Below are 17,537 nucleotides of genomic sequence, written 5' to 3'. Positions count from 1 at the left end.
ATATGACATGGATTACATGAGTGACCAAAAATAAAATATAATAATAATAATAATAATAATACAATTAAAATAAAATAAAATATGGCATGGATTTCACACTTCTTGTGTCTGAGTGACCAAAAAAAAAAAAAAAAAATTATGAAATAAAATAATATGATAAAATATGGCATGGATTAACATCATGTGTCTCAGGGACCCCAAGCCCCCCCCTGAGGGAATTAAAATAAAATAAAAAACTAAACAAAATAATAATAAATATAACAAAATAACATGAAATAAAAAACAACAAAAATAAATAAATAAAATAAAACAATGAAATAAAACAAAATAAAATAAAACATTAAAGAAAAAAATATTAGATTAAATAAAATAAAACAAAATTTAAATAAAATAAAATAAAATAAAACAAAATAATAATAAATATAATTAAAAAAAATAAAAAAATTAAAAAAATTAAATAAAACCAAAATTAAATTAGAATAAAATAAAACTAAATAATATCATAAAAAATGCAAAAAATAACAAAATAACAACACCTTTGGAAAACGAATGCCAAGGTAATGCAGTTTTTTAATGAGAGTCTGTGGGATTGTTTTATGGGATTTTCACGTTTTATCATCTGTCAAGTGTAAATTGTAAAGCTGATCACCTAGTAGAGCACACCTCTGATTATTCATATGCGGAGCACAAACACTACTAAAAAATCAATCCAATCCTACGTCACCAAACAGGTGTTTCTTATTCGAAACAGCTCCTGCACTTTCACTCTCTTACTGAAAAACACACAGCCGAATGCAACGCGGTTTGCCTGTAGTTCACAACTCATAAACAGCACGTTTATGATCCAGCGCGTTAAAGCACTAAACCAAACCAAACCAGTTCACAACCTCAAGCTTCTAATGGACTCAGACACTCTGAACAAGAACTTTCAAACAGAGAATAAGGACTCTATCACACAAGCTTAGCACATGTTTTACGGCGCTTTTAGAAGTAAAAACGGAGACTGTGAGCACAAGGGAGTCTTGACAGAAACTCAAGGCCAACAGAATTCCTCCCAACGTTATAAAACGTCTAGACTGTCAAGCGAAAATGGAACATAAAAATTCCCCCGTTCACGAAACGATTAGGTTTCCCTCTGCCAAGTCCTGGTTTCACATTCGCGGGTGTTTATTTTACTTGGCTGGATGAATCTCCACCATCAGTCTGTTAAAACCAAAAGCTGTTTGGCCAGTGATGGACACCGAACGAAAAACCCTGAGCCAAACGCAATACGATATACTCGTTTGAAAGGAAAAAAATGGCACGGGTTCAAAAGTCAATGGAAAGAAAAAAAAATGGTCTGAACATACAAGCATGAAAACCTTTCTGGAGAACCATAGCATTTTCATGAGGTCATATTGAGCAATACTTCAAGTACTATAAAATCAAAAGTCAGGTTTACAAGTGTGCTGTAACAAAACGGTCTGTGGCGATCTGGCAGCATGACAGCACAGAACCTGATCCTGTTTATAGTTTCGCACGTGCTCTCAAGAAAGGAAGACTTCCTAAAGCGGTTTCAGCCGAAGATGCACACACAGATCCTGCTCTGCATCTGTCAGGAGAGCTGCGACGGCCGTCAGGATCCCGCCATTTGGGTTCTGCCGTCATCACTCATTGACAGCTGATTGTTACACAGAGCAAAAGACCAAGCTACAAGAGCACAGCTGCTCTTCAGCCGTCTGCACAAACTGGGTATGTGTCGATCCCACCAATCAAACGCTGTCATTTTCAATGGGTTAAGGTGTGGACATGTGAAGTTATGGGCATGTAAAATGATCCTGCAATGAATAAAAACAGTGGCAGGCTTAAAATATTTTTTTTATTTTTTATAAAAAACAGTGGCAAATGATGTCATAATAGGCTTTAAATAAATTAAAGGTCCTGTTCTTCACGATTCCATCTTTCAAACTTTAGTTAATGTTGCTGTTAGAGCATAAATAATACCTGTAAAATTATAAAGCTCAAAGTTCAATGCCAAGCGAGATATTTTATTTAACAGAAGTTCCCTTTCAAAGCCTACAGCGAACGGCCGGTTTGGACTACAGCAGGAAGTGCAGGGATGTAATGACGTCACTAGAACCGTTTGTTGACTAACCCTCCGCCCACAAGAACACGCAAAATAGGGGGCGTGGTCTTGTTGCTCTCCCACGTGGAGAAGAGCGCATTCAGCGCTTGCATCTCCCCGTTATGGTAAGAGGCGGGACCTTTCCGGGCAAAGTGCGCTAAGCTGCTGTCCAATCACAACACAGGAAGTGCTGGCCCACTCAGAACTTGTTACGTGTTTCTGAAGGAGGGACTTCATAGAACAAGGAAATCATCAGGCCGTTTTTAGGACAGAGAAAACTGCGGTGTACAGATAAGTAAATTGTGTGAAAAATACAGTTTTTTTACACGCGAAACATGAACTCATGTTATATTGCACACTGTAAACATAATCAAAGCTTCGAAAACGCGAAGAACGGGACCTTTAAATAAATGAAAACAGTGGCATATGATGACATAATAGGCTTAAAATAAACACAACGAAATAAAGTTAATAAAATAATGAAATGAATAAAAACAGTGGTATATGATGTCATGATAGGCTTAAAATAAATATAATTAAATCAATTAAATAAAATTTATATAATGAATAAAAACAGTGGCATATGATGTCATGATAGGCTTAAAATAAATGCAATTAAATACATAAAATAAAATAATACAATTAATAAAAACTGTGGCATAAAATAAATGAAATAATAAAAATTTAATTTAATTAATATATTGAATAAAAACAGTGGCATATGATAGGCTTATGAGGCTCATGATAGGCTCATGATAGGCTTAAAATAAATTTAATGAATTAAATGAAATAATAAAATAAAATAAATGTAATTAATAAAAACGGTGGCATATGATGTAATGATAGGCTTAAAATAAATTTAATGAATTAAATGAAATAATAAAATAAAATAAATGTAATTAATAAAAACAGTGGCATATGATGTAATGATAGGCTTAAAATAAATTTAATGAATTAAATGAATAATAAAATAAAATAAATGTAATAATAAAAACAGTGGCATATGATGTAATGATAGGCTTAAAATAAATAAAAAAAATTAATATCTTCTGAAGAAATTGAGTCTTGTAAACTTGAAGCAAAACAAAGCAAAACAAAACAAAACAACAGACTCTAGGCTTGTAACAAAGCAAAGCAAAACAAAACAAAACAAAACAAAAGAATCTAGGCTTGTAACAAAGCAAAACAAAACACAAAGCAAAGCAAAACAAAACAAAGTAAATCAAAATGAAAAACACAAAACAAAACAACAGACTCTAGGCTTGTAACACAACAAAACACAACAATAAAACAAAAACAGTCTAGGCTTTAACAAAATAAAACAAAAAACAACAAAATGTAATAAAATAATAAAATAAAATAAAATAAAAACAATACAAAAACTATTCAGACAGGGAAGCCAGAATTTAGTAATTCAAGTGGTCAGTATTTTAGCCTAAATATTAAAATACGATTATTTTAATTTTTTATTTCTTATGCATCTGTTCTGCTATATATATATATATATTTTTTTTTTTTTTTTTTTTTTTTTTTTTTTAAGAAAATCAGTCAGACTCTAGGCTGCAAATAAAATAAAATAAATAAATAAAAAATGTTTATATCTTCTGAAGAAAATGAGTCCGACTTTAGGTTTGTAATAAAAAATAAAACAAAATAAAACAATAATATAAAAAAATAAAATCATTTGCCAGTCAGATCACATAAAAAACAACGGAACAACTCTCCTCAACAAGCGGTGTGATTTGAAGAGTCATTCATATTCGTAGCACTAATAGTGTGGGACAACTTATGTGCTGAAGTTTAATATTTGGGGTTTGGGTTTGTCCAATTATCGTTCTCCATTTTCTAATTATTTCCTTCATTTCTTTTCCATTGATGGATTACATTTGAAAGAGCAGTCCTTTCTGCACTTACTTTCAATTGACACTTGGCTAAAGAGTCAAAACCACACGGATAAACCGCATGCAGGAATATCCTACAAGACCACGTCTCACCGAGACAAACGATGATTTATTTATCTCCCTCGTAAACTAGAGCACATAATTAAAACCACTGAATGGATTATCTTAAATAAATACAATTAAGCGGAAGGAGGGAAAAGGGTCCTGCACGCACAGAATGGGCTTGGCTCTGGGTCATAATTACACGACTCACTGAAGGCCACTTTACTCCATAATGGCAGGCTAATTGATTCCTGCTAATATTTTCCAGCGTCGGAGCTGCATGATTCCTTCCAGCGGGGCAGCGTGGAGCAGATAGCTTAGCGCCTCGGAGAAAAGACATCTCTACCCTTGTTTAAACCGTTGTTTTCTCTTTAGCGAGCCTTATCTCATCCTTAAAGTACAATCGTTTTCGCTGCATTCAGAAGCAACCTCATTTCAGAACCACTTCATTTGAAGAGGAAGTGTTTGTAAAATCTGATAAAAAGGTAAGACTATATAGCATGTACTTCAGGAATGAGCTAATCCCATGAATCCCATAAAACTATTGACTATAATTCCATCATTGAGAAAGGAGATCAACATCCAGTCTAGACATTTACCTGACGTTACTGAAGATTTACTCCGCTCGAGCTTGTTTTGTCAGCTGCTGCGAGTTATATCCCACGTGCACAACAGGAATGATATGTGCCATTAGCCAAATCAGGCTTTCTTTGCCAGATCTGCGCTCGGAAGGTCGAGGAGACACCGACCCAAAACATCAGATGTTCAATTCAACAGAAAACAAACGGGAGTTCGTGACATTTGCTCAACCCCACGGCGTGTGGCCTTTTACAAATCAAATCAATATTTAATAAAAACCCAAGACCACAGGCTGACCAGACAATGGATTTCCGGAAACCATACGCTTCGTTTCAGACAAACCGACTCGCGTTATTGGAGGAAAGGCACATGCAGGATTTATGCACCTTTTCTCAAGGTGGCTCCTCTCCAAAAGCCTTGTATTTTTCTTTTTTTTCCCCCAGCATGGAAGGATGTTTAGTACTCGGAGTCCTCTGCATTTTCCATTAGCCAAACATCAAGTGGTTCTGCTTCAAGCCACGGCTCCCACAGATGCTGAAATATTAATTGAACTTCTATAAAAGGAGACAGCGATGACTCCGGCTGAACCCTACCACCGCGGCCCCGTCTTAACCGAACGAGCACAAGACACAAATGCCAGTTTGTGACTGAAATGTGTCCAACAGGACAAAAGGAGATCATCCGCAGCGCTGTAGATTCAGCCGGACCTCTTAAATCTGTAGAGGCCACGTAGCATTTATAGTTTTACTTTTGCAACAAAATCACAGATTAAGCTTGTTTCCACCCCGGCTCAATATCACCAAATTCAGACTTCATAATTCGCAATTACGAGTTAACATCTTGCAATTCGTCCCAATTCAGAGGCTGTATTCTTTAAAGTCTCCTTTAAATGCGTTTCCCAATCTGCGAAGGATAGAACGAGTGGATCCTTCGCAGCCTAGTCTATCCCAGCATACACTGCGCACCAGAGACAACTGGATTTGTTTTAAAGAACATGCTGGATTACATGCAAGTGTTAGGTTTCAACTTGCTTGATTATCTACCAATACAAATGTAAAAATAAAACTTTAAAGTGTCTCACACATTGACATATATCACTAAGATGTGATTTTCTATAGTTAATCCATAAATGGACCAAGGGGAATATATTTGTTTTCAGACATTTTAATGTAACGAATGTAAAAAAGTCCAGTACAAACGTTACTGTCACTCATAAATTGCATCTGTCACAGTTGCTAAGCGACAAGAACAATCATGACAGCTCCAGTCTACTTTATTAGTGAGGAATAAACTCCCAATTCTGACATTATTTCTCGCATTTGAGAGATATAAACTAAATTCAGACTTTTTTTGTTGCATATGCGAGTTTATAACTTGTAATTCAGACTTTTTGCCAGAATTTCAAGTTTATATCTCATAATTGGAATTTTACAACTTGCAATTTTGATTATTTCTCATAATTTACTTTTTGTCAGTATTGCAAGTTTATATCATGCAACAACTCGCAGCTCTGACTTTATAATGCCAATTATGTGGCAATTTTTAAATTTAAATTATGACTTTATAATTATAACTTCATTTCTCGCAATTGAGTGGCACGTCGTTTAAATAGCAAATGCGCTCACGTCCCTCTGCTCAGTCCTCACGTCCTGTGTGTTCAGACGCATTGTTGGCGCTTTTCCATTTTGAGGAACTGAAGACAAGTATTTTTTGTGTTATTTATAATGGGTGTGTTAGTAATGTGCGCCTATAGTTTTTTTTTCCATCATTAAATTAGCAAAAGTGCTCAGGTCGTTAACATGGGGATTTATGTTATTTTGAATTGAGAGACAAAAAGTCACAACTTCCTTCTTGAAACAAGCTTCCAGAACAGACATATATCCTGGCATTTTTCTAAACTCGAACTCAAATTTAAATTTAACAGCCAGTAACTGCACAAACAATAGTGATTGACACTTACGGCTTGCCGTCTTCTGAAACTCTACAAATAAAAATTGTCCCTATAGTTTGAATTAGGATGAATGTACAAAATTACACTATTTTCAAAAATGTACTAGTCCGGTAGGTTTTAAAACTTTACTTGATTAACAGCTAAGCTAAGGAATGCCACCGAATGGAACAGGAGACTACAGGACAGAACAATAGCTTTAACTTGTCATTTATGAGATTCACTTTTTTCTGTCAAATTAGAGTAGGAAATACATGAGATTATATTCATGTCAGTGGTCTGACGGCAGGATCGGTTTCCTCCCGAAATATTTGAGCTCTGAACGGAACGGCTGTTCACAATTCTTATCCCGTCTGATTAGCCGCAGATAACACACGGCTGTCAATAGCCGGAAGAACGCGTAATCCTCAGTCGATGGATGCAGGCGTGTCAACAGAGGCGGTTGTCATGGAGATTCTCAGATAGGAGTGAGATGCTGATGTTGAACGAAGGATGTTTAGGTCTGCAGCTGTCAGTCTCGGGCACTTGTGTGGGGAACGCCGCGTCTGCTTTTTTCACATGGACAAAGAAACACATATACTTCTGCTCTGGCTAAAGGACAATAAAAATCCTCTAATCTAAATAACTGAGCACAAAAACATCATGAGAGAAACATATTTTACACTGTATAGTGATGGTAGAATCACTTCAAAAAACACTTCAAATACTTCAAAATAAATAATATTTTATTGATGACTTAAAACCATTGAAGCACATAATGCCCAGACCCCATATATTATATAATAATATAGTAATAATTAATATTATTTTATAGTCTTGTTATTTGTCTATCATTTAATGCATTGATATCTATATCCATTTTTTATATCCAACACTACCAGAAAAAGTCAAAAAAGTCAAAAAGTCAAAAAAATAAAACAAATAAATTATATATATATATATATATATATATATATATATATATATATATATATATATATATATATATATATAATAATAATAATTTACTATCATATTAAACCACATTAATATTGCTTAAATTCATCATCATCTATACACATCATCATATCTATATATCTAACAACGTATATAATAAGTTATAAATAAAAAATAATATATATATATCACTAAATATGTTAACATGATTTTTTCCCACTGGTACTCGTATTGAATCTGGCTGCGCTCGTCGGATTCCCTTTGCCTGATTGACCCTTTCTAGCGGGCTGTGTTGAAGCGGTGGCTCAGATTGACGCTGACAGCTCTGGCCCTGTTTGTTGTTGGTGATTCAGTGTGTGTGGCTGCAGCACTTGATAAATCAGGGCGTGTGCAGCGGTGGTCCCGTCACAACGCAGGCACCAGAGTCAAGACGACAGCTACATGCTAATTCAATGGCGGCATTATTCATTATACAGTCACAAGTGTAGCGGAACGGAAAGGAAAACTACACACACCGGGAAGGGTGCGACAGGACTCGATCTGTTAAACCAGGCCACCGCTGTCACAACCCTAGACGGTAAGAATACTGGCAAACGTGTTTACAAGGCATCAAAAAAAGAAAACAGAATCACTCTGAGCAGATAAAGCCTTCAAAACATACTTCAGCGTTATGTGATGTAAATGAACAACCATGAGGAGATTTTAAAGGGTTGATGCAGAAACCGATATCTATAGAGCAGAATTATTGTACACCCCACCCCACACACACACACTCACATGTGCACACTTTTTATATTTACAATATATATTTATATATTTGTTTAAATTTATTTATAAATATATACAGCAAATAATACACAACAAATATTTGTATAAAATATAAAATACTTACATTTAACAACAAATTAAACAACAACACACACAAACACACATACAAACACACACACACTTGCATAAAACAAACAATATATTTGTTATGGTTTATAGTGTTTTGTTTATACGCAGACATATTTCAAAATATATCAAAAAGGCCAATCTTTTTTGTTTTATTATTTTACTATACATGGATACATACATATTTGTTGCTTTAGTTATAGTTATATTTAAATATGTCATTATATATATTTAAATATTTTTTGTTATATAAAATAGTTTATACCATACTTTTTTAAAATAATATTTATAATATATTTTTATATTTATTTATAAATATATATACAGCAAATAATACAAAACAAGTATTTGTATAAAACATAAAAATAATTAAACAAAAATTAAACAACACACACACACACACACACACACACACTTTTGGTCTTTTAGGACTTTTTCGATAAATCGCTTTGCATATAATCAAAACTCATTAATGGTTTGTGATATTAAATGCACAAAACTTTTTTATGCACAGGACGTCTCAAAGGATACAAAGAAAAGGTGCAATGAGGGTAATTAATCAATCAAAAACAGAATAAAATCACAAATTAGAAAGTCAATTAAAAGAATAAGCCCCAGTGTACATGTGCAGGTGTGACACGGCGCTTAAACAGAGCTGACAGGAGCTCTCTCTCTCTCTCTCTCTCTCTCTCTCTCTCTGTGTGTGTGTGTGTGGGTGTGTGTGTCTCTCTCTCTCGAAGAGACGCATCCCTACAGCCCAAGACCAGCAGCTCCAGCCCAGTGGACCAGCACGAGACGCGGCTCTGCGTCTGGCCCGCGCAGGCACCTCTAGAGTCGGCTCTAATAATGGTAATTATAATCATTAGAGGCCGGCCAGGCCCGAGGCGAGCTGGTAATGACACAGCCTGAGCTGGAAACCAGAGATAGAGACAGATAGACATCGAGATGGAGAGAGAGTCGAGTCATTCATTAGGAAAATACTGTTCCTCATTTCAAAGCATCCTGCGCCTTGGGCCAGACATATTCCTATTAAATGTATGTGATCTATGAGCTGCAGCTAATCAGGGCTGCGGTCGGTGGACATGCATGAGCAGTGCCGGAGGAAGCAGGACACACTTTCAATGCTCAACTACTTATATAGGCTCAGTGTTCATAGTAAAGAAATCTTTGAGAATTTTTTTTTTATTTTATATAAAATTTTAATTTGTAATATTTACATTTGATTAATTAACTCATAAAATATAAACACTGGCCTGCAGAAAAACGCCTTACTTTTGAAGTGCTGAACGAATCTCCAGAGATGCAGAGAACATTTTTAGCCAGTCAAAATATCATAGTGACTCAGGCACTTGGTAAACACCCTAGCAACTGCATAGCAACATGCTACAACAACTCAGAAAACCACATAGCAACATCCTGATAACCACCCAAAACACTATTACTAGACACTATTTCTAAGTAGATGTGGAAGTCATTTCAACTTAAATTACATTAACTGACTTAAAAATGTGTTTAATCTCATAGAACTTCAAACATAAAGTGTGGCTTAATTTATTTTGATGAGTTGAGGTAATGTAAAAACATGTCATGACTTATTGACCATGTCATTTTTTACAGTATAGATTACTAAAGACACAATCTAGAGTTTTACAATGAATTTGGATATTTCACAGTAATATCAGGCATCTAAACATTTTATTGCAACATATGAATTACCCTTTAGTACTACAGAAAAAAAAATATTTGTTTTTATTTTTGTAATAAATAAGCCCTGATATTATCTGAATGGAATAAGTAATACATAATAAATACAATTTAAAAATAAATAAATAAATAATGTTTTTAATACTTATTTACCTATTCCAATAATGAACAAAAAAACAAACAGAAACACACACATAAATATGGGCCAATGCTGATATGATCAGAGATATATCCCTATCTGAATTGCTAGTGTATGAATTTAAATATACAGTCAGCTCTGTGAAGTGCTGGTCAAAATATAAATCTGAGCTGTATGAAGAGCCCAGTTTCCCCTCAGACTGGATCAAGCGTCCATTTCTCAGCAGCCCCCGAGGGGCCGAACGGCCCGAGACAAGCGTGTCATTAAAACCTGCCCTGCAGCTCTTTATTAAAGTCATTCCTGTGGGACGCCAGAGACACGTCAGTCTCCAAAAGAGCCACAGAGGGCAGGGTGACCAATGACACGGCGCTCATTTCCCCATCAGAGTGAGTCAGTTCCGTTCCGCACGGATCGCCGGCACAGAACTCAATATCAGACTGAGATCATGTGACTGTCAATCCCTGATTCATAAATGGTGGTGGTGTAGTGGATGAAGATTCTGGTTTCCAATCTTAGATTAGCAACTCCTCTCCAAAAGCCTAGCATGAACTTGCTGAGTTCACCAGCACCATGTTGACATACGCAAAGCACTAAACCTCATGTTACTCTAGGGAAACATGTCCTGACTGTATCTGTACACCACACTGCATAAACAGCATCTGCCAAATACCAAATCACCTTAAAGGTCAACCAGGTAACTAAACTGAATAAATTAACTAAAAATAAATAATTTAAACATTTTCTCACAGAAATCGTCGTGAATGCCAGTGCAAAAGTTGCTATGGTGATACATAGGTGGTAGCTAGGGTGTTGCTATGCACTTGCGAGGGTGTTGGAGGTTTTTTTTCTATATGGTCACTAGGTTTCTCACTAACCTAAGTCACTCTTTCCACCAATTGGTTGAGCCATAATCTGAAGTGCAAGTGTTGAGGAAGTCGAACTGCCAATAGATTGTTTATAGTTGACTCTACAGTAGGGCTGCAAGATTAAAATGAAATAAACCGAAACTACGATATAGCTTGGTGCGATTATTATATTGCTCCTCATGGCTTTCCTCCAAAATAAAAGCTTGATAGTTTAACGTTTGAAAATCAATTAAAGGTGCACTGTGTGAATTGTAGCGGCATCTAGTAGTGAAGTTGCGAATTGAAACCGCCTACCCACCCTTTAGGCCGTGTGTCCACCAAAGCGTTTTTACCCGACTGAAAACGCTAGGCGCTCTGCTGAAAACGCCTCGCTGTGAGCGCTTGAGAGCGTTTTTCTTCAGTTGAGACTCTTTGCTTGTTATGATACGGAATATCCGTGGAAGTCTTACTAATTTCACAGGTAGTTTGTTTCTGTATTGATTCTATATAAAATTGCAGCTCCAATGTAAAGTATTTGCTCTGTCTTTTGTTTTAAATCATTTTGTTCCGTTATTATTGCTTGTTTTCATCTGATGACGACACGCAGAATGTGGCAGTTGGTCTGTGTTGTATTTGTCCCGCCCCTCCTCTACTGTGATTGGACGGCTGAGTGAAGAGTGACAGTGATGAGCGCTGCGTTTTACTCAAAGCTGAACATTCTTCAACTCTCGGCGACCAGTTAAAAACGCTGAGCGCTCAGCGCTTGAGCGTGAAATACTCGCTCAGCGCCTCGTTGCGCTCCAGGCGTTCTAAAAACGCGGCGCTCTCATTAAAAACAATTGAAAATGCCAGCCAGCAGTGTGAAAAAAAGCACTTTGATGGACACACGGCCTTAGAGAAGCTACAGTGGCCAACACAGGACAAAGATGTCGTCGTCTGAGACCGCAGAGAGTGACTAGAGCTCTGTAGAGCAATTTGTTCGTTTAGGGCTACTGTAGAAACACGCCGGCACTTGTAAAATAGAAAGTTCATTCTAAGGTAAGAAAAAATAACTCATTATTCACGTTCATTATGTAAGGTCATTATACACCACTGAAAATATAGTTGTGTGTATTATATACAGGTTTTACCAAACAATCAATTTACAATTGAACTGCCTGAATAGTGTAGCTCTACACATTAAACTAGTACAATAAAGTATATAAAGTATAATATTGGAAAAAAACACTTTATCTTTAATAACTTAATAACTTCCATTTAGACAATACTGGAATACAAAGGGTGACCAGCTGACGTGAAAGAGTGCATAAACAGAAAGAAAAACTGTTTTCTGTAAAGAATAAAGTCTCAGGTAAACATTGAAGTCAGTGAGAAACTCAGCTTCTCAGCCTCTTTGTCAAGCGTGCACATGTGTGGCACATTTCATAAAGCATCATTCTCACAGCCAACAAGTTTATGTAAGTGATTAACCGTAATTAAGCCATAATTACTCTGATTAGCCAAGTCGCAGTAAATTACAGCAGCACATGTGAAGCACTGACGGGATGGAGTGCAGCTCTGGAGGAGGCGTGTTTGAGACGGACCGCTGCATCGATTCGGGAGAAGCTGAACCTGTTCACTGAATGAGAACCTCTTACCCACGACTCATCTCAAGCTCTGTGGTGTGGAAGAATTTTTGGAAAGATTCTCCTTTTTAAACAAATAAGTGTAGTTACAAATGTCCAATGTACTTCAAAAACTGGACAAATTGCACATTTACGTTTTTCAAAAGAATAAACGAGGCAACACACTCTAAAGTCGGCTGTAATGTATGAGAGAAACTGAATAGAGAAAACAAAAGAGCCCATGACTTGACATTAGCGCAACATGATTCTGGATAAATTGATACATTTCAAACAGAGATCACGATTAAATCAAAGCAACGAACTAAACAAAATAATCTAATTTACTAGAGGTTCTGACAAAATGTTAATCGCTGCAGTCTATTTGAAATGTTTAATGAATCTGAATCTGAATTCATTATTATTTTTTAAATAGTTCTGAGCGAATCATTCACTCAAATATAAATGGATAAATCAGCGTTTTTGAATGAATCTCTTGAAGGAATGATTCAATGACAAATACAGATTTTAACAGCCACTTGTTGCCACCTACTGGTGCAATGATGCATTGATACAATCGTTATTTAAAGTGAAAAGTTACTTCCAAAAGATGATCGGCTCCATTTTGATCGCTTCCGTAGACAACGGTAAAAATATATTTGTAACACAGAAATAACGATAATGTGTGGTTGAAAAGATCAGCGGCAGCGCGAATGCAGATCCGATTGTTCAGAGAGACTAGCAGAACAATAACGGAATATAATGAAATTCATCAGCCTGCCCTGCTTTGCAAGCTCTGGCCCATACGTGTCTGAGTCCAGTGTGCTAAAGGTATGTTCTGTTACACACGTACACATAAGCAAAACAACCTATAACAATACTATCAGATATAAAAACACGTTTTACTCACATCGGTGTGTTGCACCAATCCTGTCGGATCCAAATCCAGCATCGACCGGAGATTTGTTTACAAATGATCCCGCAGTGAACTGAAGTGAACATGTCTTCCCCACGTGAGCTGGAACTTCATTAAAAATAAAGTTCAACCACTCATTCCTAATATTAGGATCAGAAGGAAGCTTATGCAGCGACTGTGTTCTTCCACAACCAGGAATAGTGTAATATCTTAATCTTCTTCGGTGTGTTTATTGTTGTTGACCAGCTGCACGAGCCCTCCATGAGTCGGTGGGCGGGGCGACTGGATTAGACGCGCGGTAGAGGCGGTGTTTCGTCACGCACTGACGTCAGTATGAAGCACAGGACCGTTTGCTGAGCCTGGTGTCTATAAAAGCTTTTCTTTGACCAACAAGGAAGGTTTCAGCTCTGAAACTTACAGGATAATCTTATATTACTGCAAGACCTTTTATACATCAAAAGCTCAAGGGAAAATTGATTTCTCAATTCATCACCCCTTTAACATGCTATAAAGTCAATTCTAGCTTCCAGCGCCTTTCAAATTCAACTTACAAAAAAATTGTAGCGCCTCACGCAGTTCAAAACGCTTGCGCTATATCTGACGTCATCATTGCGGCAGTTACAATTTCTCCGTAAGTTAAATATGCGGAAGACGGTCCGCTGCAAGCTAGATATTTTACTTTATAACGTGTTAAATATGGATATTCTTACAAAAACCCATCGATTCACTTTCAGAAGGCCTATATTAACCCCCCGGAGCCGTGTGGAGCACTTTTATAATGGATGGAAGCACTTTTTTGGGCTTCAAATTGTGGGCTGCCTCTCACTACCACTATAAAGCGTGGATTAGCCAGGATATTTATTAATATAACTCTGACTGTATTCGTCTGAAAGAAGAATGTCATATACGTCTAGGATGGCTTGAGGGTGAGTAAATCGTGTGGTAATTAAACATTTTGGGTGAACTATCCCTTTAAGGCACCTATTAATGTATTTTATAGGGGTGGTTGCATGCAATTTCACTTTTTTAACTTTAGTTAGTGTGTAATGTTGCTGCTTGAGCATAAACAGTATCTGCAGAGTTACAGCGCTGAAAGCTCAATGCAAACAGAGATATTGTCTTTTAAAATTACAAGTTTATTGCCTACAAAAACAGCCGGTTTGGACTACAACGAGCTTCTTCCTGGGTTGGTGACATCATAAACCCTTGCTAGTCACCACAGATGTGACTTCAGCCTGTAATGGTAAGGGGCGTGGTGTTTCCAGACAACCTGGCACTTCAGCCAATAAAAGTACAAAAAATACATGAAACTACATTTGGCCATCTAACCAATATAAGACCATTGCGTTTTTCGGAGGGAAGAGCTTCATAGAAGCAGGAAGCAAATGAGCCGTTCAAAGGACAGTGGAGACAGCGGTGTGGAATAAAGGTAAAATATAAGAAAAATACAGCGTAAAAAAAAAAGAAGAAGTATTAAGACATGTTATACTGCGCCCCATAAACACAATCAAGCCCTAGAAAAACACCACGGAACCACCCCTTTAAAGCTGCAGTCTGTAAGTTTTACCTTTTTGTCGCCATCTCTGTTTGAACACTGAAACTGCATTTAATTGCGATAAGGACGCAAAGATGAATGGCGGAAGCTTGTATTTCCCGTGGAAAGCTACCAGTCCCATTTAAATTATAACATTATCACAAGCTTACCGGTGTGAATCGGGTTAAGGTAAGGAGTTTTTAACACTGGTTGGTTATGTACTTGCTCAAAAATTGATTTTGCATTATTTTTAACCAAAAAAAAAAAAAATTACAGAATTATTTACTTTAAATAATTACATATAATTGTAACTAAAACTCTACATTGCAAATTAAAAATAAAACAGAAATCATGGAATCTGGCACAAAATAAAACTACACAGGGCCCAGCATATATGCATCCCTCAAAATCACCTGCTGTGATTTCACCACTCAAGAACAAAAGACTCACCAGCCAAGACACTGACCTTTCCAGTCCAACACAGAGGCTGCAGAATGGAAGCCAGTCTTCAATATTTATTGTACAAAGCACACACACACACACACACACACGCAAGCACGCAGGATGGGTCGTAACGCCAGCAGAAGTCTCGGAGCATGCCAGCAGTGACGGAGGCCGAGCAAATCTATCTCATTTCATTTGAGTCTGGCTCTTCTTTTCTGGCACATAAATAATGCATCAGTCGGAGGCGTGTGGCGCTGCAGCCTATCTCTCTGCGGGGAGCGCTGCGGCTCCCTGAGCGGCCCCTGCTCTCCCCGTTACACCGCTCCCGATTAATTACACACTTTAATGAGCTGCATTATTAATGGGGCTCTTACTTGGCAGTTTAAGGAAACGCAGTGGAGCGCTCAGTGCTACCAGCTTCTAATTCTCATTAAAACATCACACAAGGCTTGTGGAACGGCACACAACATCTACAGGATTTAAACGCCTCACATGAAAAGAGCTGGAGAAATGAATTCAGAGTATGGTCTCGTGAAACAACATCATGAGGGAAGATTCAATAGGACGTCGAGCTGCACGAATAATCTATAAAGATTGCGTTCACCACACTTCTAATTGACAATGATTCACTTTGTCTATTAAACCTTTGACAACAACACAGCGAACATTCAGATCTGTGCTGCAGTTGACCCACAGAAAGTGGCAACAAGTGACTTTAAAAAAAATGTATTTGTCATTATATCATTCATTCAAGAGATTCGTTCAAAAAACACATTAGAGTAGCCTGACGTGGGCATACTCAATTCTAGTCAGAATATGAGTCTGATACTGCTCCATTGGGCTGTGATTATGGGGTGTGTTTCAACCCAACAGGAAAGACATCAATTAGATAGACCGACAACCAATCAGAACAACGAAGCGATCTCAACTTCACTGTGTTGCCAAGTCTGCGTTTTTTTTCTGTGGGTTGTTTTCCATGTCCGCAGGTTGAAGCGACCTCTATATGTGATATACAGTGCCTTGCGAAAGTATTCGGCCCCCTTGAACTTTGCGACCTTTTGCCACATTTCAAGCTTCAAAAATAATGATATAAAACAGTAATGATTTACAGGTGCATTTATACAGAGACTTGATTACACACAGGTGGATTCTATTTATCATCATTAGTCATTTAGATCAACATTGGATCATTCAGAGATCCTCACTGAACTTCTGGAGAGAGTTGCACTGAAAGTAAAGGGCCGACTAATTTTGCACGCCCAATTTTTCAGTTTTTGATTTGTTAAAAAAGTTTGAAATATCCATTAAATTTCATTCCCCTTCATGATTGTGTCCCACTTGTTGTTGATTCTTCACAAAACAACTACAGTTTTATATCTTTATGTTTGAAGCCTGAAATGTGGGTAAAAAGGCAAAAGGTCGCAAAGTTCAAGGGAGCCGAATACTTTCGCAAGGCACTGTAATAAGTAACTACATTCATTAATGTCAATAATCACAATAAACAACTAGAAAAAGACAAACTTTGAATGTTGGTTAATGGGAAGTGACTCCAAAGGTCAGGCAAATGACATGAACACAAAAGACGATTCTGTGAGCTTTTTTAAGAAAAGAAAAAAACAGTTCATAGAAATAAATCAAGTTATTAAATGGGTTCCATGTTGCCAACATGCACACAAGCATTTTAATTACTACCTTTTTAAAGTCTATTTTAAGCCTAGGCCTCAACGGAGCAACTATGACAATAAAATGCAACTGACATGTAAAAGGAAAACTCTAAAACAGAGTAAAACTGCAGCAAGATGCACTGAGATATCTGCACTTGGATTGAGGCATTGTTGTTCATATTTGGAGCTACATAAATATCTTTTTCTTTGTGTTTGCCAGTGAAGCTCTGTCTGCGTCTGTCTGATAGCGTCTCTGAGATGAGATTCACAGCTGCAGAGAGAGAGA

At 36.9% G+C, this 17,537-nt stretch overlaps 1 protein-coding gene across 3 annotated transcripts in view; it reads right to left on the bottom strand.

The window, feature by feature from the left end:
• Positions 1-17,537, bottom strand: part of pbx1b (pre-B-cell leukemia homeobox 1b) — an 88,960-nt gene that overhangs the window by 23,237 nt on the left and 48,186 nt on the right. The window contains exon 1 of one of the 3 annotated variants that reach the window (XM_067458858.1): positions 15,594-15,615. The exons of the other annotated variants lie outside the window; for them this stretch is intronic. The gene's annotated coding sequence lies outside the window, so the exon portion shown is untranslated. Of the gene's footprint in view, positions 1-15,593; positions 15,616-17,537 lie in introns of those variants that run through there. 3 annotated transcript variants of the gene reach the window in all.

Source organism: Pseudorasbora parva, chromosome 12 (genome assembly GCF_024679245.1).
Source record: "Pseudorasbora parva isolate DD20220531a chromosome 12, ASM2467924v1, whole genome shotgun sequence".
Taxonomy (NCBI): domain Eukaryota; kingdom Metazoa; phylum Chordata; class Actinopteri; order Cypriniformes; family Gobionidae; genus Pseudorasbora; species Pseudorasbora parva.
The sequence above is the reverse complement of the archived record's forward strand: the minus strand, read 5'-3'. Positions and strand labels throughout refer to the sequence as shown.